Source organism: Mobula birostris, chromosome 3 (assembly GCF_030028105.1).
Source record: "Mobula birostris isolate sMobBir1 chromosome 3, sMobBir1.hap1, whole genome shotgun sequence".
Lineage (NCBI taxonomy): Eukaryota > Metazoa > Chordata > Chondrichthyes > Myliobatiformes > Myliobatidae > Mobula > Mobula birostris.
Genome location: NC_092372.1, coordinates 187650828 through 187678825, shown reverse-complemented (window position 1 = coordinate 187678825; position 27998 = coordinate 187650828). Strand labels below are relative to the sequence as shown.

Below are 27998 nucleotides of genomic sequence, written 5' to 3'. Positions count from 1 at the left end.
GCATTCTGGGAGTAAGCCATATCTCAGTCAAACAGAACACAACACCTTTCATTTCCCTCCAATACAGCAATCGTGTCCTCAAATCCTCAGCTTTGTTCTCCAATGACTGTATATTTACTAACAAGATGCTGTACAGAGGGGGCCTCATCCCTCTCTGTTTCAGCCTGGCTTGCAGCTCCCCATCCCCACCTCCAGCCATGGCAGTGAACCTTCTTCCACTTCAAGATGCCACACCTGCTTGCTTGAAAATAAAGTCTGCTGAGTCCTTCATAAGATGGTGAAATCTGTAGATTATTAAGTCAATTTAAAAGTACATTGGTGAAAGGGCAATTACATAACCATATATATAAAACCATATAACCATTACAGCATGGAAACAGGCCATCTCAGTCCTTCTATTCCGTGCCGAACTCTTACTTTCATCTAGTCCCACCAACCTGCACTCAGCCATTAACCCGCCATTCCTTTCCTGTCCATATAGCTATCCAACTTGACTTTAAACGACAACATCGAGCCTGCCTCAACCACTTCTGCTGGAAGCTCGTTCCACACAGCTACCACTCTCTGAGTAAAGAAGTTTCCCCTCATGTTACCCCTAAACTTTTGCCCTTTAACTCTCAACTCATGTCCTCTTGTTTGAATCCCTCTCACTCTCAATGGAAAAAGTCTATCCACATCAACTCTATCTATCCCCCTCATAATTTTAAATACCTCTATCAAGTCCCTCCTCAACCTTCTACGTTCCAGAGAATAAAGACCCAACTTGTTCAACCTTTCTTTGTAACTCAGGTGATGAAACCTGGGTAACATTCTAGTAAATCTTCTCTGTACTCTCTCTATTTTGTTGACATCTTTCCTATAATTCAGTGACCAAAACTGTACACAATATTCCAAATTTGGCCTCACCAATGCCTTGTACAATTTCAACATTACATCCCAACTCCTATACTCAATGCTCTGATTTATAAAGGCCAGCATACCAAAAGCTTTCCTCACCACCCTATCCACATGAGATTCCACCTTCAGGGAATTATGCACCATTATTCCTAGATCCCCCTGTTCTACTGCATTCTTCAATGCCCTACCATTTATCATGTATGTCCTATTTTGATTAATCCTACCAAAATGTAGCACCTCACATTTATCAGCATTAAACTCCATCTGCCATCTTTCAGCCCACTCTTCTAACTGGTCTAAATCTCTCTGCAAGCTTTGAAAACCTACTTCATTATCCACAACGCCACCTATCTTAGTATCATCTGCATACTTACTCATCCAATTTACCACCCCATCATCCAGATCATTAATGTGTATGACAAACAACATTGGACCCAGTACAGATCTCTGAGGCACACCACTAGTCACCGACCACCAATCTGACAGTTATCCACCACCACTCTCTGGCGTCTCCCATCCAGCCACTGCTGAATCCATTTTACTACTTCAATATTAATACCTAACGATTGAACCTTCCGAACCAACCTTCCGTGTGGGACCTTGTCAAAGGCCTTACTGAAGTCCATATGGACAACATCCATTGCTTTACCCTCGTCAACTTTCCTAGTAACCTCTTCAAAAAATTCAATAAAATTTGTCAAACATGACCTTCCACTAACAAATCCATGTTGACTGTTCCTAATCAGTCCCTGTCTATCCAGATAATTATATATGCCTTCTCTAAGGATACTTTCCATTAATTTACCCACCACTGACGTCAAACTCACAGGCCGATAATTGCTAGGTTTACTCTTAGAACCCTTTTTGAACAATGGAACAACATGAGCAATACGCCAATCCTCCGGCATCATCCCTGTTTCTAATGACATTTGAAACATTTCTGTCACAGCCCTGCTATTTCCACACTAACTTCCCTCAAGGTCCTAGGGAATATCCTCTCAGGACCCGGAGACTTATCCACTTTTATATTCCTTCAAAGCTCCAGTACTTCCTCTTCTTTAATCATCATAGTTTCCATAACATGTTGCAAATTGGAGTGAGATTAATTCAAAAGAGGTATATTTAGAAATATTGCACATAGCCCCCATTGCCATGGCTCATCGGCACCATGCTCTTCTTCTGTGATCCCAAGTTTTAGCTGATTCATTAAACACGCCCTCTGCAGCACTGTTACAAGAACAGAAGACTGTCTCATGGTATTTCCCAGAAAAGGAGTTGAATTTCTGGGCACTATACAATTCTCAACAAACTCACTTAGGGCGGATCACTTGTTTGCTATCATTTTGTTGGTTGAAACTGAGGAATGACACAGCTATATCAGATCACAACTACATCCACCAGAATATATATATATATATATATATATATATATATATATATATATATATATATAATTCTTAATAAACACACACACATGTGTGTGTGTGTGTGTGTGTGTGTGTGTGTTTATTAAGTATTTTACCACAGTCGGTGAATATTTAGTTGCATTCAACCAAAAGTTTGAAGTGAAAATTTACAGGAAGCTTTTTTAGTTTTTAAAATCAGCAAGTGCCTTTGTTTTTACTGGAGATTGTTTTTTTAAAAAAATGAGCTAACAAGAAGAGCAAGCACCGTGGTAGAATATATAAAGAATAAATAGAGGATATGGAAATTAATCAAGTTTTCTGGGAGTGAATGATACAGATTGTAAAACACCTGTTCCTGAATAATCGACACACATAAAAGTTGCTGGTGAACGCAGCAGGCCAGGCAGCATCTCTAGGAAGAGGTGCAGTCGACGTTTCAGGCCGAGACCCTTCGTCAGGACTAACCGAAGGAAGAGTGAGTAAGGGATTTGAAAGTTGGAGGAGGAGGGGGAGATCCAAAATGATAGGAGAAGACAGGAGGGGGAGGGATGGAGCCAAGAGCTGGACAGGTGATAGGCAAAAGGGATACGAGAGGATCATGGGACAGGAGGTCCGGGAAGAAAGACAAGGTGGGGAGGGGGTACCCAGAGGATGGGCAAGGGGTATATTCAGAGGGACAGAGGGAGAAAAAGGAGAGTGAGAGAAAGAATGTGTGTATAAAAATAAGTAACAGATGGGGTACGAGGGGGAGGTGGGGCATTAGCGGAAGTTAGAGAAGTTGATGTTCATGCCATCAGGTTGGAGGCTACCCAGACGGAATATAAGGTGTTGTTCCTCCAACCCGAGTGTGGCTTCATCTTTACAGTAGAGGAGGCCGTGGATAGACATGTCAGAATGGGAATGGGATGTGGAATTAAAATGCGTGGCCACTGGGAGATCCTGCTTTCTCTGGCGGACAGAGCGTAGATGTTCAGCAAAGCGGTCTCCCAGTTTGCGTCGGGTCTCGCCAATATATAAAAGGCTACATCCGGAGCACCGGACGCAGTATATCACCCCAGCCGACTCACAGGTGAAGTGTTGCCTCACCTGGAAGGACTGTTTGGGGCCCTGAATGGTGGTAAAGGAGGAAGTGTAAGGGCATGTGTAGCACTTGTTCCGCTTACACGGATAAGTGCCAGGAGGGAGATTAGTGGGGAGGGATGGGGGGGAAGAATGGACAAGGGAGTTGCGTAGAGAGCAATCCCTGCGGAATGCAGAGAGAGGAGGGGAGGGAAAGGTGTGCTTAGTGGTGGGATCCCGTTGGAGGTGGCGGAAGTTACGGAGAATAATATGTTGGACCCGGAGGCTGGTGGGGTGGTAGGTGAGGACCAGGGAAACCCTATTCCTAGTGGGGTGGCGGGAGGATGGAGTGAGAGCAGATGTACGTGAAATGGGGGAGATGTGTTTAAGAGCAGAGTTGATAGTGTTTGAAGGGAAGCCCCTTTCTTTAAAAAAGGAAGACATCTCCCTCGTCCTAGAATGAAAAGCCTCATCCTGAGAGCAGATGCGGTGGAGGCGGAGGAATTGCGAGAAGGGGATGGCGTTTTTGCAAGAGACAGGGTGAGAAGAGGAATAGTCCAGATAGCTGTGAGAGTCAGTAGGCTTATAGTAGACATCAGTGGATAAGCTGTCTCCAGAGACAAGACAGAAAGATCTAGAAAGGGGAGGGAGGTGTCGGAAATGGACCAGGTAAACTTGAGGGCAGGGTGAAAGTTGGAGGCAAAGTTAATAAAGTCAACGAGCTCAGCATGCGTGCAGGAAGCAGCGCCAATGCAGTCATCGATGTAGCGAAGGAAAAGTGGGGGACAGATACCAGAATAGGCACGGAACATAGATTGTTCCTGATAATGGTTGCCAACTTTAATGGGAGTTATTTCCTGAAGCTTCAGCACATAATGCACTACTTCCAACTAACCGACTTCAAAATAATTTTCTCCCAACACATTTACAGTATCCAACCTAAATACTGGAGAAACACACACAAAATGCCAGAGGAACTCAGCAGGTCAGGCAGCATCTATGGAGCTGATGTTTCAGGCCAAGACCCTCCTAAGTCCTGGACATATGTGAATCAATCTATTATATGGTAATCCTATCCTTCTTTTTCCATGTACCTATCAGAGGCAGATACACAGAGATTAAGGGTAAGGGTGGGGGGGAGAAATTCAGATGGAATTACAGGGATCTTCTTCCCACAGTGAGTGGTAAGTGCCTAGAATTCACCGCCTGATAGAATAGTTGAAACTGCATCGTTGACAGCATTTATATGTCTAGATGCCTAGAAGTCTATGGACCAAATGCTGGGCGATGGAGTTAACGGGAAAGAGTATCCCAGACATCCCACCTCTCCCGGAAGTTCCAGGAGTCTCCCGCATATAAATAGTGGCTCCCTGATGCCCGCAAATTATATACAATATCACGGAAATCAATTTTTTTGAAAGCGAGCGAGAGAAAGCAAGAGAGAATGCGAAAGCAACCACAAGAGAGCGCGTGCGCATGTGAGAAAGAGCGAGAGCAAGCAAGCGAGAGAGAGCGCGAGACAGCGAGAGCGATTGAGAGTGAGTGAAAGCAAGCGAGTGCGTGAGAGAGAGCGAGCGCGAGAGAAAGCGACTGAGAGAGCGCAAGCAAAAGCAAGTGAGAGCGCTTGTGAGCGCGTGAGCGACCACGAGAGAGAGAGAGAGAGAGCGAGCGACAGTGTGCCATGGCAGAGTGTTCCAAAAAAATACATAAAACGTACATCAAACCAGACTAAAGTGTACCCCTGCCTAATAGGGGTCAAAATAATGACAGTGTTGCTCACTGCACTGTTTGCAACAGTGACTTTCTATTGCCCATGGTGGGTTAAGACTGTAAAAGACGTGTTGAGGTCAGTTTAACAGGTGTCATTCGTTCATTAGCATAGCTAGCGTTATTTAAACCAGCTGGCTAGCTGCTAAGGAGCTACTCTATTGCAGACATCCCACCTCTCCCGGAAGTCTCCTGCAAATTGATGGTGCTTCCTCCCTGAAATGAGTTTTTGCAGGGTGGGATGTCTGGTATCCACTGGTCAGCCTGCTTCCATGTGGTGTAATTGTGTAATTCCATGAGAAAGAAGGAGAAATCTCTTGCAGAGATAGCAGGGAAAGGAGTGGATTGAATAAAAGGAATTTCTCTGGTAGCTTAAGTTCAGGGTTGTTATGGGGATATGCTGTTGGGGAAGTTACCTGGTTGACAGCTGTTTAAGGCAGCTAGGGAGAGAACACAAAAACAAAAAAACATAAAAGATGTGGTTCAGTTAGAAAGAGAAACTGCAAACAAAAATAAAAACTGCATAATATAGAGCTGCACGTAATGCCAAAAGGTCAGATGATGCTAGAGGAGAAAGAAAATCTGAACCAACATTATCAACAATGATGTAAAACGGAATGAGAGAACTCTGATCCAAACAGAGAAAATAAAGTCACCCAAGGTTATAGAATTTAACATCGTCCACAAGGGTATAACATACCCAGATGACAATAGGTACTCCTGTTTGAGCACTGTTGGGGGGGGGGGACAGCTTACCTGGGGGAAGCGACAGTGGCCGTGCCTCTGGCACAGAGTCCAGCCCTGTAGCTCAGAAGGGTAGGGAAAGGAAGAGGAGGGCAGTTGTAATAGGGAACTCGATAGTAAGGGGGTCAGATAGGTGATTCTGTGGACGCGGTCCAGAGACCCAGATGGTAGTTTGCTTCCCTGGTGCCAGGGTCCGGGATATTTCTGATCGCATCCAAGATATCCTGAAGTAGGAGGGTGAGCAGCCGGAGGTCGTGGTACATGTAGGTACCAATGACATAGGTAGGAAAAGGGAAGAGTATAGGAGAATATGGGGAGTTAGGAAGGGAGTTGAGAAAAAGGACCGCAAAGGTAGTAATCTTGGGATTACTGCCTGTGCCACGTGACAGTGACAGTAGGAATGCAATGAGGTGGAGGATAAATGCGTGGCTGAGGGATTGGAGCAGGGGCCAAGGATTCAAGTTTTTGGATCATTGGGACCTCTTTTGGCGCAGGTGTGACCTGTACAAAAAGGACGGGTTACACTTGAATCCTAGGGGGACCAATATCCTGGCGGGGAGATTAGCGAGGGCTACTGAGGTGACTTTAAACTAGAATGGTTGGGGGGTGGGAATCAAATTAAAGAGACTAGGAGAGAGGAGGTTAGTTCACAACAGAGGGATGGGAACAAGTGCAGAGAGACAGAGTGGGTGTAAAATGAGGGTAGAAGCAAAAAGTAGTGAGGTGAAAAGTGAAACTGGCAGGCTGGCAAATCAAGGGCAAAAATTAAAAAGGGCCACTTTTCAACATAATTGTATAAGGGCTACGAGTGTTGTAAAAGCGAACCTGAAGGCTTTGTGTGTCAATGCAAGGAGCATTCATAACAAGGTGGATGAATTAAAAGTGCAGATTGTTATTAATGAATATAATATAGTTGGGATCACAGAGACATGGCTCCAGGGTGAGCAAGGATGGGAGCTCAACATTCAGGGATATTCAATATTCAGGAGGCATAGACATGAAAGAAAAGGAGGTGGGGTAGCATTGCTGGTTAGAGAGGAGATTAACGCAATAGAAAGGAAGGACGTTAGCTGGGAGGATGTGGAATCGATATGGGTAGAGCTGCATAACACTAAGGGGCAGAAAACGCTGGTGGGAGTTGTGTACAGGCCACCTAACAGTAGTAGTGAGGTTGGGGATGGTATTAAACAGGAAATTAGAAATGCAGGCAATAAAGGAACAGCAGTTATAATGGGTGACTTCAATCTACATATAGATTGGGTGAACCAAATTGGTAAGGGTGCTGAGGAACAGGATTTCTTGGAATGTATGCGGGATGGTTTTTTGAACCAACATGTCGAGGAACCAACTAGAGAGCAAGCTATTCTAGACTGGGTATTGAGCAATGAGGAAGGGTTAATTAGCAATCTTGTCATGAGGCCCCTTGGGTAACAGTGACCATAACATGATGAAATTCTTCATTAAGATGGAGCGTGACATAGTTAATTCAGAAACAAAGGTTCTGAACTTAAAGAAGGGTAACTTTGAAGGTAAGAGACGTGAATTAGCTAGGATAGACTGGCAAATGACACTTAAAGGGTTGACAGTGGATATGCAATGGCAAGCATTTAAAGATCACATGGATGAACTACAACAATTGTTCATCCCAGTTTGGCAAAAGAATAAATCAAGGAAGGTAGTGCACCCGTGGCTGACAAGGGAAATTAGGGATAGTAACAATTCCAAAGAAGAAGCATACATTAGCCAGAAAAAGTGGCTCACCTGAGGACTGGGAGAAATTCAGAGTCCAGCAGAGGATGGCAAAGGGCTTAATTAGGAAAGGGAAAAAAGATTATGAGAGAAAACTGGCAGGGAACATAAAAACTGACTGTAAAAGCTTTTATAGATATGTGAAAAGAAAAAGATTGGTTAAGACAAATGTAGGTCCCCTGCAGACAGAAACAGGTGAATTGATTATGAGGAGCAAGGACAGGGCAGACCAACTGAATAACTACTTTGGTTCTGTCTTCACTAAGGAGGACATAAATAATCTTCCGGAAATAGTAGGGGACAGAGGGTCCAGTGAGATGGAGGAACTGAGGGAAATACATGTTAGTAGGCAAGTGGTGTTAGGTAAATTGAAGGGATTAAAGGCAGATAAATCCCCAGGGCCAGATGGTCTGCATCCCAGAGTGCTTAAGGAAGTAGCCCAAGAAAGAGTGGATGCATTAGTGATAATTTTTCAAAACTCTTTAGATTCTGGACTAGTTCCTGAGGATTGGAGGGTGGCTAATGTAACCCCACTTTTTAAAAAAGGAGGGAGAGAGAAACCGGGGAACTATAGACCGGTTAGCCTAACATCGGTGGTGGGGAAAATGCTAGAGTCAGATATCAAAGATGTGATAACAGCACATTTGGAAAGCGGTGAAATCATTGGACAAAGTCAGCATGGATTTGTGAAAGGAAAATCATGTCTGATGACTCTCACAGAATTTTTTGAGGATGTAACTAGTAGAGTGGATAGGGGAGAACCAGTGGATACGGTATATTTGAATTTTCAAAAGGCTTTTGACAAGGTCCCACACAGGAGATTAGTGTGCAAACTTAAAGCACACGGTATTGGGGGTAAGGTATTGATGTGGATAGACAGGAAGCAAAGAGTGGGAATAAACGGGACCTTTTCAGAATGGCAGACAGTGACTAGTGGGGTACCACAAGGCTCAGTGCTGGGACCCCAGTTGTTTACAATATATATTAATGACTTTGATGAGGGAATTAAATGCAGCATCTCCAAGTTTGCAGATGACACGAAGTTGGGCGGCAGTGTTAGCTGTGAGGAGGATGCTAAGAGGATGCAGGGTGACTTGGATAGGTTAGGTGAGTGGGCAAATTCATGGCAGATGCAATTTAATGAGGATAAATGTGAGGTTATCCACTTTGGTGGCAAAAACAGGAAAACAGATTAGTATCTTAATGGTGGCCGATTAGGAAAAGTGGAGGTGCAACGAGACCTGGGTGTCATTATACACCAGTCATTGAAAGTGGGCATGCAGGTACAGCAGGTGGTGAAAAAGGCCAATGGTATGCTGGCATTCATAGCAAGAGGATTCGAGTACAGGAGCAGAGAGGTACTACTGCAGTTGTACAAGGCCTTGGTGAGACCACACCTGGAGTATTGTGTACAGTTTTGGTCCCCTAATATGACGAAAGACATCCTTGCCATAGAGGGAGTACAAAAAAGGTTCACCAGATTGATTCCTGGGATGGCAGGACTTTCATATGATGAAAGACTGGATCGACTAGGCTTATACTCATTGGAATTTAGAAGATTGAGGGGGGATCTTATTGAAACATATAAAATCCTCAAGGGATTGGACAGGCTAAATGCAGGAAGATTGTTCCCGATGTTGGGGAAGTCCAGAACGAGGGGTCACAGTTTGAGGATAAAGGGGAAGCCTTTTAGGACTGAGATTAGGAAAAACTTCTTCACACAGAGAGTGGTGAATCTGTGGAATTCTCTGCCACAGGAAACTGTTGAGGCCAGTTCATTGGCTATATTTAAGAGGGAGTTAGATATGGCCCTTGTGGCTAAAGGGATCAGGGGGGATGGAAGGAAGGCTGGTACAGGGTTCTGAGTTGGATGATCAGCCATGATCATACTGAATGGTGGTGCAGGCTCGAAGGGCCAAATGGCCTACTCCTGCACCTATTTTCTATGTTTCTATGAAAGATAAAATACTGTAAGTTAATTTAACACTGGTCCTCACTTAAAAGTGTATAGGCCATAAGTGGACCAATCAGTGTGGGAATGGGATAGAAAAATAATAAGGGAGTTATCAGGAAGCTCTGGACTGAACACAGACTAATTCTACATTAGGTTATCAGTAATACTGGCACAGAATTAAAAGAGATCATACAATTTTATTCTCTTTGTCGAATGCAGAGGAGACTATATTGTCAGCAGCAATTACAGTACACTAGCTTGGAAGAAATGCAGGCAATCATGGTCTCGTTTGTTTTGATATCCGAATGGTGGAAAGGCAAGAGGTAAAGGAAAAGGTGTTGTACCCACTTGAAGTTGCTTGAGAAAGTGCCATCAGAAGAGAAGTAACTGGTGATGAAAGATTGGACTAGGGAATTGTAAAGGGAACATTCCTTTGGAATGCTGAAATAGGAAGGATAGGGAAGACGTATCTGGTGCTGGAGACCCATTGAAGGTGGCAGAAATTGTGAGGGCGATCTGTTGAATATACACTAGATGCTGGTGTGATAGAAAGCGAGGAATAGGAAATTTTATCCTTGCTTTATCCAGGAGGAGATGGGGGGAGAGATGTCATGTGGGAAATAGATGACATTAATGTCGAGCTTTCTGTCAACTCCGGTTACCATATTACAACAATTACAGCACGGAAACAGGCCATCTCAGCCCTTCTAGTCCGTGCCGAAATTACCTGGTCACTTATCTCACAGCTGATGATCAGGCACTGCCATATACATTCAGTTCTGACATTAGAAATTAGACAAAGGTTTAAAGCACTTTAGTGTTCTGACAAAAAGATGAAAAGGCAGTATAAAATTGCAAAACCTTTCCTCTGACCCTCACAGCATAAAGATTGCACTTTATTCAATGCTACAGAATTAATTTTCAAACTTATAGTTGGCATTTCAATAAAACACGAAACATGGGCTGACTAAAAGGTTATAATATATGGTTACTGTGACTCATTAAAACAAAAGCATCAGAGTTTATATTCAAGAGATGTATCAGGAAAGGGAAGACCACAGATTTGCCTCATCCAGACTTCCAACAATCCTGGTTCCGACACCACCTGCTGTTGACCTCAATACTGCAAAATGAAAATTGATAGCATCTTTCAACTCTATTATATTAACATTTACAGGAATGATTTGAGCCAGCAGTTACAAATTGCTCAAATCATTCCGGTAAATGTTCTGTTAGTTTTTTAGTGTGTGGAAGAGGGCTTGTTTTTTTTGGGAGGGGTTGTATGAAGGGAATGGTTTTGGGGGTTGATCATGTTACCATTTTTTTTCTGCAGGGGGAGAAGTGGGTTTGATGTTTCTCTCTGTATGACTTTCATGTTCTTTCTTTTGGTTTCGTGGCTACCTGGAGAAGATGAATTTCAGAGTTGTATATGGATACATGCTTTGATAATAAATGAACCTTTGAACTTCAAATCCCAAATAATGCTGTCAGGCAATCACTTCTGGAAATCCCTCTAACATGATCCTGGGGATAAGAGATATTTTTAACTACTTTAGAATTAAATTAACCAATGACTCATTTGACAGGCTAATTAACCATGATTATTATGAATAATTCATACTGCCTTCTTAAAATTGGTTCACTTTTTTATATCTGACTACAGTTTGTTGTGTATTTGAAAGATTAACCTTCTGCATAAAATGCAAAGACCATCTTACATAAGATTGATTTTTCTTTTTACATCTCATTAGTATTTCATTTGGAAATGAGAATTAGTTTTAAAAGATAATTACTATGTTAGTAAAGCTGTGCTTGGATTTGCCAGAGAATTAATTCTCAGCACACAATGGTTACCACAATCCAAAATAATTAGATGCCAAAATACTTTCTTTAAAGACAGTAAGTTGTAAGTGGACCTCTTAGTTCTGCACTCTTAAAACTGCTACTAAAATAATGTAGCACAATGCTATTTGCCAATTTCTTGCCATACCATTAGAAAGAAAGAATCATATGTGCATAACTTGCATTATTCACAGAACTTACTTTCAAAGTTGGAGGGAAACATGACCTTAAAAATTGTGAATGCATCAAGTAGTTGGCCTGATTTGGGATAACTTTGGCTTCAAACAGCACCTTGAAGATGAGAAAAGTGAATTGACTTCTGTTATCTTTTCACCTCATGCCCAGTATGATAAAGCTCTATTTGCTCTGATTTCACTGTTATTTTTGTATTTTGAGAGTATTTTATTTCTTTTTATATTCTGTGGCAAATGGACTTGTATAACAAATGGACTGGTATTTTTTCTTTATACTCCCATTGGAATTCTTTTATATTGGAATTTATAGTTCCTTTGTCCACATACCAAGTACATGCTTTTTCCTTAAATTTCATATCTGTCTTGCTCATTCAATCCTGGTAAGTTATTTCTGGTCTGTTCTTGCATTTTAGTTTAATACATTTTCCTACACTCCATTAATCACTGTTCGAATGGCTCTTGCTGTTGTTGTACATCTCTGTATGTCAGTAAATTATTCCAGTTTATTTTCCGATTCTAGTCCCATCCCCCTAAAATCATGTCTTTTCCAATATACTGCTGATACAAAAGTTAGTGGTGTTGTGGATAATGGAGGAAGTTTATCTAAAGATACATCAGAATATAGAGCAGATAGAAAGCTAGGCAAAGTGTTGACAGATTCAATTTAATCTCAGACAAGTGCAATGTGATGCATTTTGGGAAGTCGAATACGGAAAGGGCATATTTAGCAAATGGTAGAGTGCTAAGGAATGTTAATGTGGGTTTCAAGGACTTATGTATTTGAATGCAGCAAAAAAAAAGGAAGATACGGTGATAGAGAGGTGGCATGTGTTCCTTCATCAGCCAGGACACAAGATATTAAAGTTAGAATATTATGCTGACTTACTTGTTAGGCCATACTCAGAGTACTGTATGCAGTTCTGGTCACCTATGAAGAATGTTTGGACTAGAGAGAGTACAGGGGAGATACACCAGCATATTGCCTGGATTGAGGACTTCAGTTGCAAGGATAGACTGGATTGGTTATGTTTGTTTTCAGTGGACACAAGGAAGCTGTGAGGTGACCTGACAAATACATATAAAATTAGAAGCATGAATTGGGCAGATAGAATTATTCCCCCCATGGTAGAAGCATCAGAAACAAGGCATTGGTTTAAGACAAGCTGAAGGAGCTTTAAAGGCACAGTAGCATAGCAGTTAGTACTGTACATTGCTTTATGGTACCAGCTTACACAGTTCAGGGTTCAATTCCTGCCACCGTCTGCAAGAAGTTTGTATGTTCTCCCTGTGATGGCATGGACTTCCCCAGAATGCTTCCACATTCTACAGGTTCAGATGAGTGACTTGTGGCTATGCACAGTTGGCATCAGAAGTGTGGTAACAGTAGCCAAGGATGCCTAGTACAATGCTTGGTGATTTGATTTGACAGAAACAATGCAGTTCACTCTGTGTTTCAATGTACATGGAACAAATAAAGCTTCTTATTTATTTTTAAGGAGATTTGAAGATTTTTTTTAAGATTTCAATAGTGGTTGATATTTAGACCTTATGCTTTATTGTCGCCAAACAACTGATACTAAAACGTACAATCATCATAGCGATATTTGATGCTGCGCTTCCCGCTCCCTGGATTACCAATCGATAGTAAATATTAAAAATTTAAATTATAAATAAGTAGAAAATAGAAAAATGGGAAGTAAGGGAGTGCAAAAAAAAAAAACAGAGAGGCAGGTTTGGATATTTAGAGGGTACACCCAGATCCGGGTTAGGATCCATTCAGCACTCTTATCACAGCTGGAAAGAAGCTGCTCCCAAATCTGGTCATACGAGTCTTCAAGCTCCTGAGCCTTCTCCCGGAGTGAAGAGGGACGAAAAGTGTGTTGGCTGGGTGGGTCGTGTCCTTGATTATCCTGGCAGCACTGCTCCGAAAGCGTGCGGTGTAAAGTGAGTCCAAGGACGGAAGATTGGTTTGTGTGATGTGCTGCGCCGTGTTCATGATTTTCTGCAGCTTCTTCCGGTCTTGGACAGGACAACTTCCATACCAGGTTGTGATGCACCCTAGAAGAATGCTTTCTATGGTGCATCTATAAAAATTAGTGAGGGTTTTAGGGGACAGGCCAAATTTCTTTAGTTTTCTCAGGAAGTAAAGGCGCTGGTGGGCCTTCTTGGCAGCGAACTCTGCTTGGTTGGACCAAGTCAGGTCATTTGTGATATTGACCCCAAGGAACTTAAAGCTTTTGACCTGTTCCACTTGCGCACCACCGATGTAAATTGGGTCGTGCGGTCCGCTACTCCTTCTGAAGTCAACAACCAATTCCTTTGTCTTGCTGACGTTGAGGGATAGGTTACTGTCTTCGCACCGTGCCACCAGGTTCTTAATTTCCTCCCAGAGATGACTTGCTCCCAGAGATGAATCAGATAGTATCACTATATTTAAGAGATATTTAGACAGGAAATAAAATAGGCTAGGTATAAAAAGATACATAACTAAGGTGGACAAATGGAACAAGTGTAGCTGGGCAAATGGAACAAAATGGATGCAGCAGTTCAAATAGCCTATTTTTGTGCAGTACAACTCTATGACTTAATAGCCTTTGTCTCATTACTTTCTCCATTTTCATACAAATGCCTTATTATAAAATTAGTAGAGAGTGGTAAATGTATAAAAAGAGCAATAAAGCTAAATTTCACTGACAATCTTAATGTATAAATTTAAAATGGTAAATACAAGCCCAGGAATCACTATACCATATCATTTAATAGACAGAGACCCACTTACATTCATTTTCAATTAAAGAGGCTGGACAATATTAGCAGAAATTTAGTACTACCCATGTAAGCTTATAAAATGATTTAATGTACTTAACTGCACATAATCAGACTAACTATCTGAACCTCACAATCTTGTGTGACATTTGGGTCCAAAGTCATGATTAGATAATCAAGTGTTATTTATTTAGATATTATAATAGTCAATGTGCAAACATCACTAGAAACAATTCTCTAAATATATATTCAAACATCTATTCACTAAGGGAAAAATATTTAAATTCTCCTTCTTCAGCCAAACGATAATACCCATAATATACCATGTGGAAGAGGAGGTAAAGATAGCAAGCAGCAAGCTCCAGGAAGGCAGAAACAGATGGGTGAAATTGGTAAACATGACAGGAGAAATTTAATACAGAGCAATGTGACTGACAGGAATAATGAGCTGTAATAGAAGCTAAATATTAGAATTTTAAAAGAAATAAATTAAAAGAAACCCCCCAGGCTTACATAATGGAGTTAGGCTTTGACAGACCACAGATAGCATGTGTGCTTCTTGGGGATGCAAAATAAAGGGGACTGAAAATAAGGAAATGATCCTGCTTTTCAGTCATGGATTAGGCCTCAAGTGAAGAAATGTCCAATTCTTTGCACCACACTTTTAAAAACCCATTTAAAGTCTTGAAGGATTTCTGGAAAAGGACCAGATATGGAAAAACCAGAAACTTGGAAGGAACATAGAAACCTGGTAACATGGTAGTATTAAAGTAGATGAAAAAACATATTTCAACAGCATGAAGATCAAAGACTCATAATCTGCCACCCCTTTTTGACCCGATTTGTACTAGACAGCTTACAATGCCTTAAAAATGCTAACAACCCTCAAGAAATTCAGTAATGATTTATAAACTAATGTACATAATTTAACAATCATAACATTCAAAATGTTTAACACAGAACTTAAAAAATTAATGTTACAACATAAAGATGTTAAGGGCATGATACAATCACATTATGATTAAAAATATGTAGTTAAGTCCTTTTATACAAAAAAAATTGAGTCAACTGTGATTCCACTCCCACTGTAAATTGTAATAGAACACCAATATTATTGGATACCACAGAATGTAAAAGCTGTCCTTATGAGGGAAAGGTAGGATGAGTAGAGGCAAAGAAATAGGAGAGGTGGGTGGAAAAAAAAGGGGTCTTGGGAAGAGAGACAGCAGCATGATGAACACAAGCACCTCATCAGATAGTCTCACCATTTTCCCTCACCTTCCTGTTTCCTTACAATTTACAACACATTTAATTTCTAACATTTCCAAATTCTCATAAGTCATTGACTCCGTTAGGAGGCAGTAGTAGTCAGTTAGCAAGTAATAATTAATTACTAACTAGTATGTAGCTAATTACTTAATTATAGCTAGTACTTATTGACAAGTAGATCAGTAGAAACTGAGTTGATAGCAGACAACAGCAAATTGCTATCATATTTAGTAATTACTGAGCAGCAGATCATCTGCTGGAAGGAGCTAACTACTGAGTTTGAGATGGTAATTACCAAAACAGCAGGTCATTTCCCAGCAGCAGGTAGTTAACAGATTAGTTAATAGTTTTCTAATTAATCAGCTTCACAAGTAGTCATATTGTGGAGTTAATTAGCAGATTTGCTAATTTATTGATAGTACCTGTTATCCATTATGTATTTAGCAGACAGTTATTAACTGTTGAGCAATTAATAAATGTGGAGCAGTAAGTAGCTTATAGGTATTTAATTAATGAAAGGTTAATGAAATGGCTTAACTGATTTATGCACAATAATGGTAATTAGCAGGTGGTTTATCGATGAACTAGAGGTACATAATTAATATCAGCACATTATGTAATTACTTAACAGCTAATGTGGTGGGAGCAGTTACCTAACGTCAAACTTTTAGTTAGGCCACAGTCAGTAATTATTGAAAAGGAATTAAATACATATTATTTCGCAGCCCACAGTTATCAATTATCAATTAGTTAGCGTGATGTGTTAGTACACAGTGGTTATTTACTGAACACTAGCTAGTTACCAGTTAACAGCCAGCGATGAATTCGAGAGGCCCTGGGGAAACCGGGAGGCTGCGGAAGTAAAACTCGAAGCTGGACTAAGTAAACAGCTGCGAAAAACAGAACTGCCAGGCGGGGATCCTCCTCACAGCAGATCGTGGTTGGGTGGTGGGCTCCGCGCTGGAGTTGTCGCCGGGTCCTGCGCCAGCCTGGCCACACCGTGAAGCCTCAGACAGACAGCGGTTTCTCGAGGTCGGCCGGCCGGCTGGCTCTGACTCGCGATACACTTCCTGGTTGGGGTGGGCTGGCGGCTGGGGTTTTTTATTCCCTTCGTTCACTCTCTCTCGCCGATCATTAATATTCAACAACATTATTTGCCTTTTCTTTCCATTTAATACCATCATTCATTTACTTAATTCGCCATGGTCCGTTCACCTTCTCAGACATAACGCTCCCATCGCTCGATGGCATATACTTCTGTTTAAAACTGATAGATACCTCATCAAATGTCTGTTACTGCTCAATTATTTTCTATCCTTTAACTCTACTTTCCCTATTTGGTTGTCCAGCTGTGGCGCATTGCCTTTATTAAGTGCTGAATGTGGTCCTAAATTTCTAATATCTTAATAAGATCATTCCGTGTGATCTTGTCTTTATCATTGAAGAATCTGTCATAAAATTGAGAAAAATAGACAGAATCGTCTAAAACTAGAAGGATAGATTTAAGGTGAGGGGAGAAAGATTTAAAAGAGTTCCAAGGGCAAGTTTTTCCTCGGAGGATGGTGGGTATATGGAATGAGCTGGTAGTGGGGTGGGTACAATTATATTTGAACATGGATAAGGTTTTAAGGGATATGTGCCGAATACAGGCAAATGGGACTAGTACATCAAGCTTCAAATTCCTTGGTGTCCACATTTCCGATGATCTCACCTGGTCCCTGAACTCCTCCATCCTGATCAAAAAGGCGCAACAGCACCTTTATTTCCTGCAGAGCATCAAGAAAGCTCACCTCTGTCCCAGGATACTGACGGACTTTTACCGCCGTACCATTGAGAGCATACTCACCAACTGCATCTCAGTGTGGTATGGCAATTGTCCCGTATCGGACCACAAAGCACTCCAACGTGTGGTGAAAACTGCCCAGCGGATTATCGGCACCTAATTGCCCACCATTGAGAACATCTACCATAAACACTGCCTGGGCAGGGCGAAAAGCATTATCAAGGATGCATCTCACCCTAACCATGGACTTTTTACTCTCCTCCCATCCGGTAGGTGCTACAGGAGCTCTGCTCCCGCACCAGCAGGCACAGGAAGAGCTTCTTCCCTGAGGCTGTGACTCTGCTGAACCTCACATCACAGCGCTAAGCAGTATTGCACCCATATTGGACTGTCTCAGTACTTTTATATTTGTATGATGTAGCACTTACTTTTTATTTGCAGTTATTTTGTAAATAATACTATTCTTTTGCACTTCTGGTCAGATGCTAATTGCATTTCATTGGTTTTGTATCTGTACCGCGCACAACAACAATAAAGTTGAATCTAATCTAATCTACAAGTGGATATCTTGGTCAGCGTGGATCAGTTGGACTGTAGAGCCTATTTCCATGTTGTTTAACTCTAAATCATTATAATTTTCTAAAAAACGGTGCCAAGTATATTCTATCAATGCCAATTTGGTCTGTAAAGTCATTGAGTTGTGTAGCACAGAAATGGGCCCTTAGGCTTACCATGTTCATGTTAATTTCTATGTCCATCTATACTGGGAGCTCCAAATGATACAACCATTCAGGTTACAGAAATTTTTCAAAGTAAATTTATGATCAAAATACTTGTATGTCACCATATACAACCCTGAGATTGATTTTCTTGCATAAATCGAATAACCATAATAGAATCAATGAAAGACTGCACTAACAGTGTGCAAAGGACAACAACTCACCCAACTCCCAAGCCACACAGTGTAACTTTGTGAGATGGAATAAAATTTCAATCTCACAATTTATGTGGAGACAAGAAATAAAAAAATCCAGTTTACTATATTTTCACTTGTGTTTCTTGATATACACACAGATGATTACAAAAAATCATGACATGGGCTATTTTGTAGGAATGTAATTTCCTTATAACAGAGGGTCCATGTTGGATATTTAATATTTCAGTACTGTTGTAAATATATTATTTGATTAAGTGCTCTTTGTTGATTACATAACTCATTATGGGTTGTATCTTCAAAGTACATGAATGGCATATGTCACTATGCCACCATATTATATGCGCATGCCACACTAAAGGAAAAAGTAAATGTACATGAGTTATCTTCAGGCTCCTGTGTTTTTCTTTCAATTAACTTTTGGAATTACAAAACATAGGAGTGGCAATGAGGTAGTTTTAAAACAAACCCGAGATGACTACATACCTGTTGAAGCACAGCACGTCATTTGAGTTTTAAAACAAAGTGCAGCATGTAGTTTCTTTGGAAAAGGAGAGAGAGGGTCAGGTTAAAAAGGCAGAAAACAAATTAAATTCACAAGTTCATAAACAGTGAGTACTGGATGATAATAATCACAAATAAAATAAAAAGCAGAAATGGCTGGTACATCAAAAAGATAGACATGTTTGATTGCACAAGGGATAACTGGATATTGTATACTGAGTGAATTGAGCAGTATTTTAAAGCAAATAAAATAGCCAGTGAAAAGTGAGTGCCAGTTTTGCTGAGTGCATTGGGTGGAAAGACATACAGTTTGCTTAGAAGTTTAACTACTCCAACCAAACCAGCTAAAATGAGCTTTGCTGATATTGTGAAAATAATGCAGGAACATTTAGAATCAAAATCATTGTTGATTGCTGTCACGGTATGTGCTGGCAACAACTGAACGAAGGTGCGGTGGAACAACAGACTTCCACGTAAAGACGGAAACAAGAAGTTGTACATAGGAACTCCAGCAGATTGGTGGTGTGACCAAGCAACATAGCAAGGCAAATCATTCTCAACACAAGGATCCTGTGGTAAGCACTAATCGGGAGTCAGTTTTAAATAATCACAGAACATGGAAAATGCATGCCAGTCAAAATAAACTTGAAAAGATTAAAGAGAAAGCACAAGGGTTTAACAATAAAAACAGGTGCTCCAGAAACCTAGGAGCCCAAAACTCTAAGGCTGGCCACAGAGGCTCACAGGGGCTCACAACTGCAGAACACTTTAGGTTTCATAAGCCAAATCAAAAGAAAGGAGAGTTTATTTCAGCTTATGTGGCTGAATTGAAGAGATTGTCTGAGCGTTGTCAGTTTGGTGTTGGGAATAATAATGCACTAGGAGATCATTTAGTTTGTGGAATCTTACAAGACAGCATTCAAAAACAGCTCCTAAGTGAAGCACAACTCACATTTAAAAGAGCAGTTGAAGTCGCTGTATCTCTGGAAACCATGGACAGAGACACAATTGAGTTGCAGTCAGGAATGAAAGTGACCGTGAACAAAATTGAAACAACTAAACAGAAACTGACCTGGCCAAACAAATTGTGTTACCATTGTGTCAGGATCTCACATTCACCAGACAAAACCTACAGAAAAGTAGGACACAAACAAAGTAGAACATATACAAAGAGTGTATTGAGCAGACAAAATTAAATGCACTGTGCGGGGAAGAGATAAAAATAAAAAGTCAAGTGGCAGTTTCAAAAAGAGCACTAATCTGCATGCTGTTGATCAAAAATCTGATAATGATTAATGACACAAGACTGGCTAGACTTGAGATTTATATTGTAAAATTAACAATAGACAAGCAATATGCCTTACACCAGAAGTGAATGGAAAAGTAAATGGAATTGGACACTGGCTCGGGGGTTTCACAAAATGAGTTTGAAACACATTTCAAAGATACTGAACTGAAGCCTGCAAAAATCTAACTAAGAATTTATACTGGAGAAAAGATAATTCATTCGGGAATGACATTTGTAACAGTGAGATACAACAACCAACAAGCCACATTGGGCTTGTATATGGTCACAAAAAGAAGGCCAGCATTGTGGGGTTGTGAGTGGCTGAGACTTGATTGGAGGGACATCCACCATTTGCATGCCACATCCTCTGCAATAGAAATAGAGTCAACTGAAAGTAAATTAAGAAAGGTACTGGATGACACCACAGTAATGTTCAAAGATGGCACTGGAAAACTCAAAAATATCAAAAAAACTCCTGCCTGAGCAAGGATTTGGACCCATTGCAATCTGCCTGTCGCCACAATAGGTCAATGGTAGACGCAATCTCAATGGCTCTTCATATGGCCTTAGACCACATGGACAACACAAACACCTATGTCAGGATGCTGTTCATTGACTATAGCTCAGCATTTAATACCATCATTTCCACAATCCTGATTGTGAGGTTATAGAACCTGGGCCTCTGTACCTCCCCCTGCAATTGGATCCTCGACTTCATCACCGGAAGTCCACGATCTAACATCTCCTCCTCGCTGATGATCAACACTGGTGCACCTCAGGGGTGTGTGCTTAGCCTGCTGCTCTACCCTCTATATACCCATGACTGTGTGGCTAGGCATAGCTCAAATACCATCTATAAATTTGCTGATGACACAACCATTGTTGGTAGAATCTCAGATGGTGACGAGAGGGCGTACAGGAGTGAGATATGCTAACTAGTGAAGTGCTATCATAGCAACAACCTGGCACTCAACATCAGTAAGACGAAAGAGCTGATTGTTGCCCTCAGGAAAGGTAAGATGAAGGAACACATACTAATCCCCATAGAGGGATCAGAAGTGGAGAGAGTGAGCAGTTTCAAGTTCACGGGTGTCAAGATCTCTGAGGATCTAACCTGGTCCCAACATATCAATGTAGTTATAAAGAAGACAGCGCAGCGACTATACATCATTAGGAGTTTGAAGAGATTTAGTATGCTAACAAATACACTCAGAAACTTCTATAGATGTACTGTGGAGAGCATTCTGACCAGCTGCATCACTGTCTGGTATGGTGGGGTGGGGTGGGGCTACTGCATAGGACCAAAAGAAGCTGCAGAGGTTTGTAATTTAGTTGGCTACATCTTGGGTACTAGCCTACAAAGTACCCAGGACATCTTCAGAGAGCGGTGTCTCAGAAAGGCAGCGTCCATTATTAAGGACCTCCAGCACCCAGGGCATGCCCTTTTCTCACTGTTGCCATCAGGTAGGAGGTACAGAAGCCTGAAAGCACACACTCAGTGATTCTGGAATAGCTTCTTCCCCTCTGCCATCGATTCCTAAATGGACATTGAACCCTTGAACACTATTTTAATATATATTATTTCAGTTTTTTGCATTATTTTCAATCTATTAAATATATGTATACTGTAATTGATTGATTTATTTAGTTATTTATTTATTTTTCTTCTATATTATGTATTGCATTGAACTGCTGCTGCTAAGTTAACAAATTTCATGACAGTTTAGACAGTTTGGAGTTTAGAAGAATGGGAGACCTCATAGAAACATTTTGAATGTTGAAAGGCATGGACAGAGTGGATGTGGCAAAGTTGTTTCCCATGATGGGGGAGTCTAGTACAAGAGGACATGACTTAAGGATTGAAGGGCACCCATTCAGAACTGAAATGCGAAGAAATTTTTTTAGTCAGAGGGTGGTGAATCTATGGAATTTGTTGCCACTGGAGCAGTGGAGGCCAAGTCATTGGGTGTATTTAAGGCAGAGATTGATAGGTATCTGAGTAGCCAGGGCATCAAAGGTTATGGTGAGAAGGTGGGGGAGTGGGACTAAATGAGAGAATGGATCAGCTCATGATAAAATGGCAGAGCAGACTCGATGGGCCGAATGGCCGACTTCTGCTCCTTTGTCTTATGGTCTTATGGTCTTATGGACACGTTCCAGTGACAATAAACCTGATTCTGATTCTGATTCTGACAGTCCGTTGCTGTCATGCCTCTTTTGTAATTGCAACAATATATTGGGTTCAGAGTAAATCTAAAGAGAGGTTAAGACTCAGGAACTTGAGACCCTTTCCACTGCTGATCCCTCAATGATGACTGGTGTGTGTTCCCTCGGCTTCCCCTTTCTGAAGTCCACATTCAATTCTTTGGTCTTACTGATTAAGAGTGCAAGACTTGTGTTGCGACACCACTCAACTAGGTGATCTTCCTCACTCCCATACACCTCCTTGTCATCATCTGAAATTTGGCCAGCAATAGATGTGCTGGGCAGATGGAGCTCATCAGCTGTGGTTGGCAGCTCATTTTGGAGAAGGGAACCCCTGATCTCAAACCTCCACTGCATCATGGCTCTACCTACTCATGGGGGAAGGTTCAGGAGTAAACCCTGAGGAAAAATCTGGAGCTGGAGTCCCTAGGACAACCCTACATTGAGTTCAATGCAGACCAGCAATTCCTGCAATGCCGCCGGTGCCAAACTGCATCGATCTCTGCCAGTCCTTCTTTACTCATCAGCTGTGTGGAGAGGGGGAGTCTGCTACATGGACAATAGCTTGCTCTCCATATTGTACCTACTTGGCTTGCAGTTGTGTCTTCAGAAAATTTATAGGTGGCATTTCAGCTATGCCTAGCCACACAGTCGTGTGTGAAGAGAGTAGAGAAGTGGGCTAAGTATGCATCCTTAAAAAGCGTCAGCGTTGATTGTCAGTGAGAAGAAAGTGTTATTTCCATTCCACTCTGACTGTGGTCTCCTAGTGAGAAAGCCAAGGATCCAGTTGCAGGGGGAGGTACAGAGGTCCAGGTTTTGGAGCTTGTTGATTACAACGAAGGGTGTGATTATGTTGACTGCTGAGCTGTAATCAATAAACTGTAGCCTGACATAGGTATTGCTACTGACCCGGTCATCCAGAGCCAAGTGCAGAGCCAGTGAGACTGCATCCTCGTTAGACCTATTGCGATGATAGGCAAATTGCAGTGGGTCCATGTCCTTTCTTTGGCATGAGTTGATTCTGGCCATTACCAATCTCTCCAAGCACTTCATCACAGTAGATGTGAGTGCCACTGGGCGATAGTCATTGAGGCAGCTCACCCTGCTCCTCCTGGGCACTGGTACAATTGTCAACCTTTTAAACCATAGAACATAGAATAGTACAGCACAGTATAGGCCCTTCGGCCCACAATGTTGTGCCGACTCTCAAACCCTGCCTCCCATATAACCCCCCACCTTAAATTCCTCCATGTACCTGTCTAGTAGTCTCTTAAATTGCACTAGTGTATCTGCCTTCACCACTGACTCAGGCAGTGCATTCCACGCACCAATGACTCTCCGAGTAAAAAAACTTCCTCTAATATCCCCCTTGAACTTCTCACCCCTTACCTTAAAGCCATGTCTCCTTGTATTGAGCAGTGGTGCCCTGGGGAAGAGGCGCTGGCTATCCACTCTAACTATTCCTCTTAATATCTTGCACACCTCTGTCATGTCTCCTCTCATCCTCCTTCTCTCTGAAGGGTAAAGCCCTAGCTCCCTTAATCGCTGATCATAATCCATACTCTCTAAACCAGGCAGCATCCTGGTAAATCTTCTCTGTACCCTTTCCAATTCTTCCACATCCTTCCTATAGTGAGGTGACCAGAACTGGACACAGTTCTCCAAGTGTGGCCTAACCAGAGTTTTATAGAGCTTCATCATTACCTTGCGACTCTTAAACTCTATCCCTTGACTTATGAAAGCTAACACCCCATAAGCTTTCTTAACTACCCAATCTACCTGTGAGGCAACTTTCAGGGATTTGTGGACATGTACCCCCAGATCCCGCTGCTCCTCCACACTACCAAGTATCCTGCCATTTACTTTTTACTCCGCCTTGGAGTATGTCCTTCCAAAGTGTACCACCTCACACTTCTCCGGGTTGAACTCCATCTGCCACTTCTCAGCCCACTTCTGCATCCTATCAATGTCTCTCTGCAATCTTTGACAATCCTCTACACTATCTACAACACCACCAACCTTTGTGTCACCTGCAAACTTGCCAACCCACCCTTCTAGCCCCACATCCAGGTCGTTAATAAAAATCACGAAAAGTAGAGGTCCCAGAACCGATCCTTGTCGGACACCACTAGCCACAACCCTCCAATCCGAATGTTTTCCCTCCACCATGACCCTCTGCCTTCTGTAGGCAAGCCAATTCTGAATCCACCTGGCCAAACTTCCCTGGATCCCATGCCTTCTGACTTTCTGAATAAGCCTACCGTGTGGAACCTTGTCAAATGCCTTACTAAAATCCACATAGATCACATCCACTGCACTACTCTCATCTATATGCCTGGTCACCTCCTCAAAGAACTCTATCAGGCTTGTTAGACACGATCTGCCCTTCACAAAGTCATGCTGACTGTCCCTGTTCTCTAAATGCCCATAGATCCTATCTCTAAGAATCTTTTCCAACAGCTTTCCCACCACAGACGTAAGACTCACTGGTCTATAATTACCCAGACTATCCCTACTACCTTTTTTGAACAAGGTGACAACATTCACCTCCCTCCAATCCTCCGGTACCATTCCCGTGGACAACGAGGACATAAAGATCCTAGCCAGAGGCTCAGCAGTCTCTTCCCTCGCCTCGTGGAGCAGCCTGGGGAATATCCTGTCAGGCCCTGGGGACTTACCCGTCCTAATGTATTTTAACAACTCCAACACTTCCTCTCCCTTAATATCAACATGCCCCAGAACATCAACCTTATTCATATTGTCCTCACCGTCATCAAGCTCCCTCTCATTGGTGAATACCGAAGAGAAGTATTCATTGAGGACCTCACTCACTTCCACAGCCTCCAGGCACATCTTCCCACCTTTATCTCTAATCAGTCCTACCTTCACTCCTGTCATCCTTTTGTTCTTCACATAATTGAAGAATGCCTTGGGGTTTTCCTTTACCTTACTTGCCAAGGCTTTCTCATGCCCCCTTCTTGCTCTCCTCAGCTCCTTCTTAAGCTCCTTTCTTGCTACCCTATATTCCTCAATAGACCCATCCACCTGACTAGATTTTCCACTTCACTTGTCACCCATGGTTCCTTCACTCGTCACCCATGGTTCCTTCACTCTACCATTCTTTATCTTCCTCACCGGGACAAATTTATCCCTAACATCCTGCAAGAGATCCCTAAACATCCACCACATGTTCATAGTACATTTTTTGAAGCAAGTGGGAACCTCTGATTGCAGCAGTGAGAGATTGAAGACGTCCTTGAACACTCTCACCAGATGGTTAGCACGTGTTTTCAGGTACACCATCAGGGCCTGAAATCCCCTTGGGATCTTCCATCAACTTGTCTGCAGAGCAACCTCACGCCTTATTTTAGCCCTCCTGATTTCCCTCTCCAGTGTTCTCTTGCATTACCTATACTCATTTTCCTTGCTGCCTATACCTCCTATGCACTCCCTTCTTCTTCTTAACCAGGTCCTCAATATCCAAGGCTCCCTAAACCTGTTAGTCTTGCTTTTTTATTCTGACAAGAACATACAAATTCCGTACTCTCAACATTTCACTTTTGTCGATCTCTCACTTACCAAGCATCACTTTGCTATAAAACAACTAATCCCAATCCACACCTGCCAGATCCTTTCTAGTACCATCAAAATCAGCCTCTTTAAAATCTCAGTCAGAGTATCAGTCCTTTCCCTGTCCATCATTATCTCGAAACTAATGGAATTATGATCAATAGATCCATAGTGTTCTCCTACGCACATTTCTGTCACTTCCCCAATCTTGTTCTCCAATAGGAGATCCAGTGTTGTACTCTCTCTAACTGGGACCTTGATATATTGATTAAGAAAACTTTCCTAAACATAATTCAGGAAAATTTCCTTGATCGATGTTCAAGGAACATTGATTCAAGGAATCAAGTGTTCAAAATAAAATCCTGTATGCTTCTCTCTTTGATAGCTGCACTAAAAATTTTGTTTTAAAGTGATGTAAGGTAATACACAAGTATTAATTAGTATTTAATAAAGGACCAAAACAGCTCAACAAAATGAATACTGGTTTCAGATGAAAAGCTTTTATGCAAAAGACAGCAATTCATAAAGTCTCATAGCATCCAGCTTCTGAAGCAGCAGACCAAAAATAAATGGTCAACATTGGTTGTAAATCCCAACATTCCCATTGTTCCAAGCTTGGATAAATCAAATCTGTCAATTAAAATAGAACTCAAAAATTTATACCTCATTTATATGAAATGATGCATCATTATTGATGGCAACATTAAGGTTTTGAACAAAAATATCATCCCAAATTATAGATGGTCATCTTGGAATTTTCTACCCCATATCAGATTAATAAGTAATTGCAAAATCCAACCTAGTTGCTGCAGGCTGTCTATCTCATAAACAGTAAGGTTGTGGAAGTTATTCACAGGCATAAGAAATGAAAGGAAACCAAAAATAACCATTCTTGAACTGTTGTGGATGAGAACATTATAATCCTGTCTCAGTAACAGGATGTATATATGATACATTTCAACAAAGAGGCAGATCCAGAGAACCATATCAAAATACTGACATGCTTTCAATTCCAAATAAAACCATAGAAAAATATAATACTTGAGTAAACTTAATTATAAGCTCCCTCTAAACTTGCTTAAATATTATCAGTGATTTATTTTCCCCAGGACAATCCATTCTCGATGTTTACAGGTTACTACAAAAATTACTTGTGTATCTTCTCTTCAGCTAGGAAGCTCCTCAAATTACAGATGTTTATGATTTGACAGATCACCATGGCAACTCAGTAGTAAAACACAACCAGAAGTTTGATGGATGGAAGGGGAAACTAATAATTAGTAATTTTGTTCAATAAGAGTTAGAATTCTGATATTAAAATAAAGACCTAAAGAAGATTAGCTTTATTTGCCACATGTACATCAAAACTTATAGTGAAATGCATTGTTTGTGTAAATGACCAACACAGTCTGGGGGCAGCCCACAAGTGCTGCCTTGCTTCTGGTGCCAACAGCATGCCCACAACTTTCGAACCCTGACCAAATATACATCTTTGGACTGTGGGAGGAAACTGGGGCAGCTAAAGAAAACCCACACGGTCTCACCTAAAAAGCACAAATTACTTAGAGACAGCAGCAGGAATTAAACCCAGATCGCTGGTGCTAAAAAGCATTACGCTAACCATAATGCTACCATGCCACCCCCATAAATGGCAAGCGGCAATTATTAATCAGAAATGGTTGTGAGTGGTTTGATCTCAATCACATCAAATAGATAATGTTCCTAAATCATGATCGAATACGACATGAATCGAGTGCCGAAGGTTTAAAATGTAGATCACTCTGGTAGTTTAGAGTATGGAGTGATAAAGTTATCACAATCATTCTCGAATTGGCCACTGGCTCTTCAGCTTCTAACTAATTTTCAGCAGGAAATGTAAAACCTGTGGGACTTCACACCCATGATTCCCCATCTGCACATTAGTACCAAAGTAAATCTGTGATCCATTTGTCCTGAACATATGCCAGATCCATGCTTTGCCTTTTTCCTCTCTTTCCTATCTTCATGTCATCTGAACTACAGGTTTCTTCCCACACATCTCCATCCTGCTACTATTTCCCTGAGCTA

At 41.5% G+C, this 27998-nt stretch overlaps 1 protein-coding gene across 3 annotated transcripts in view; it reads right to left on the bottom strand.

The window, feature by feature from the left end:
- The window catches only part of LOC140195487 (threonine synthase-like 1), a 99025-nt gene that overhangs the window by 10369 nt on the left and 60658 nt on the right, over positions 1 to 27998 (bottom strand). The window contains exons 1-2 of one of the 3 annotated variants that reach the window (XM_072253858.1): positions 16451 to 16860; positions 11620 to 11709 (exon numbers count right to left, since the gene is read on the bottom strand). The exons of 1 other annotated variant lie outside the window; for it this stretch is intronic. The gene's annotated coding sequence lies outside the window, so the exon portion shown is untranslated. Of the gene's footprint in view, positions 1 to 11619; positions 11710 to 16450; positions 16861 to 27998 lie in introns of those variants that run through there. One more of the 3 variants, XM_072253857.1, reaches the window with a different exon arrangement.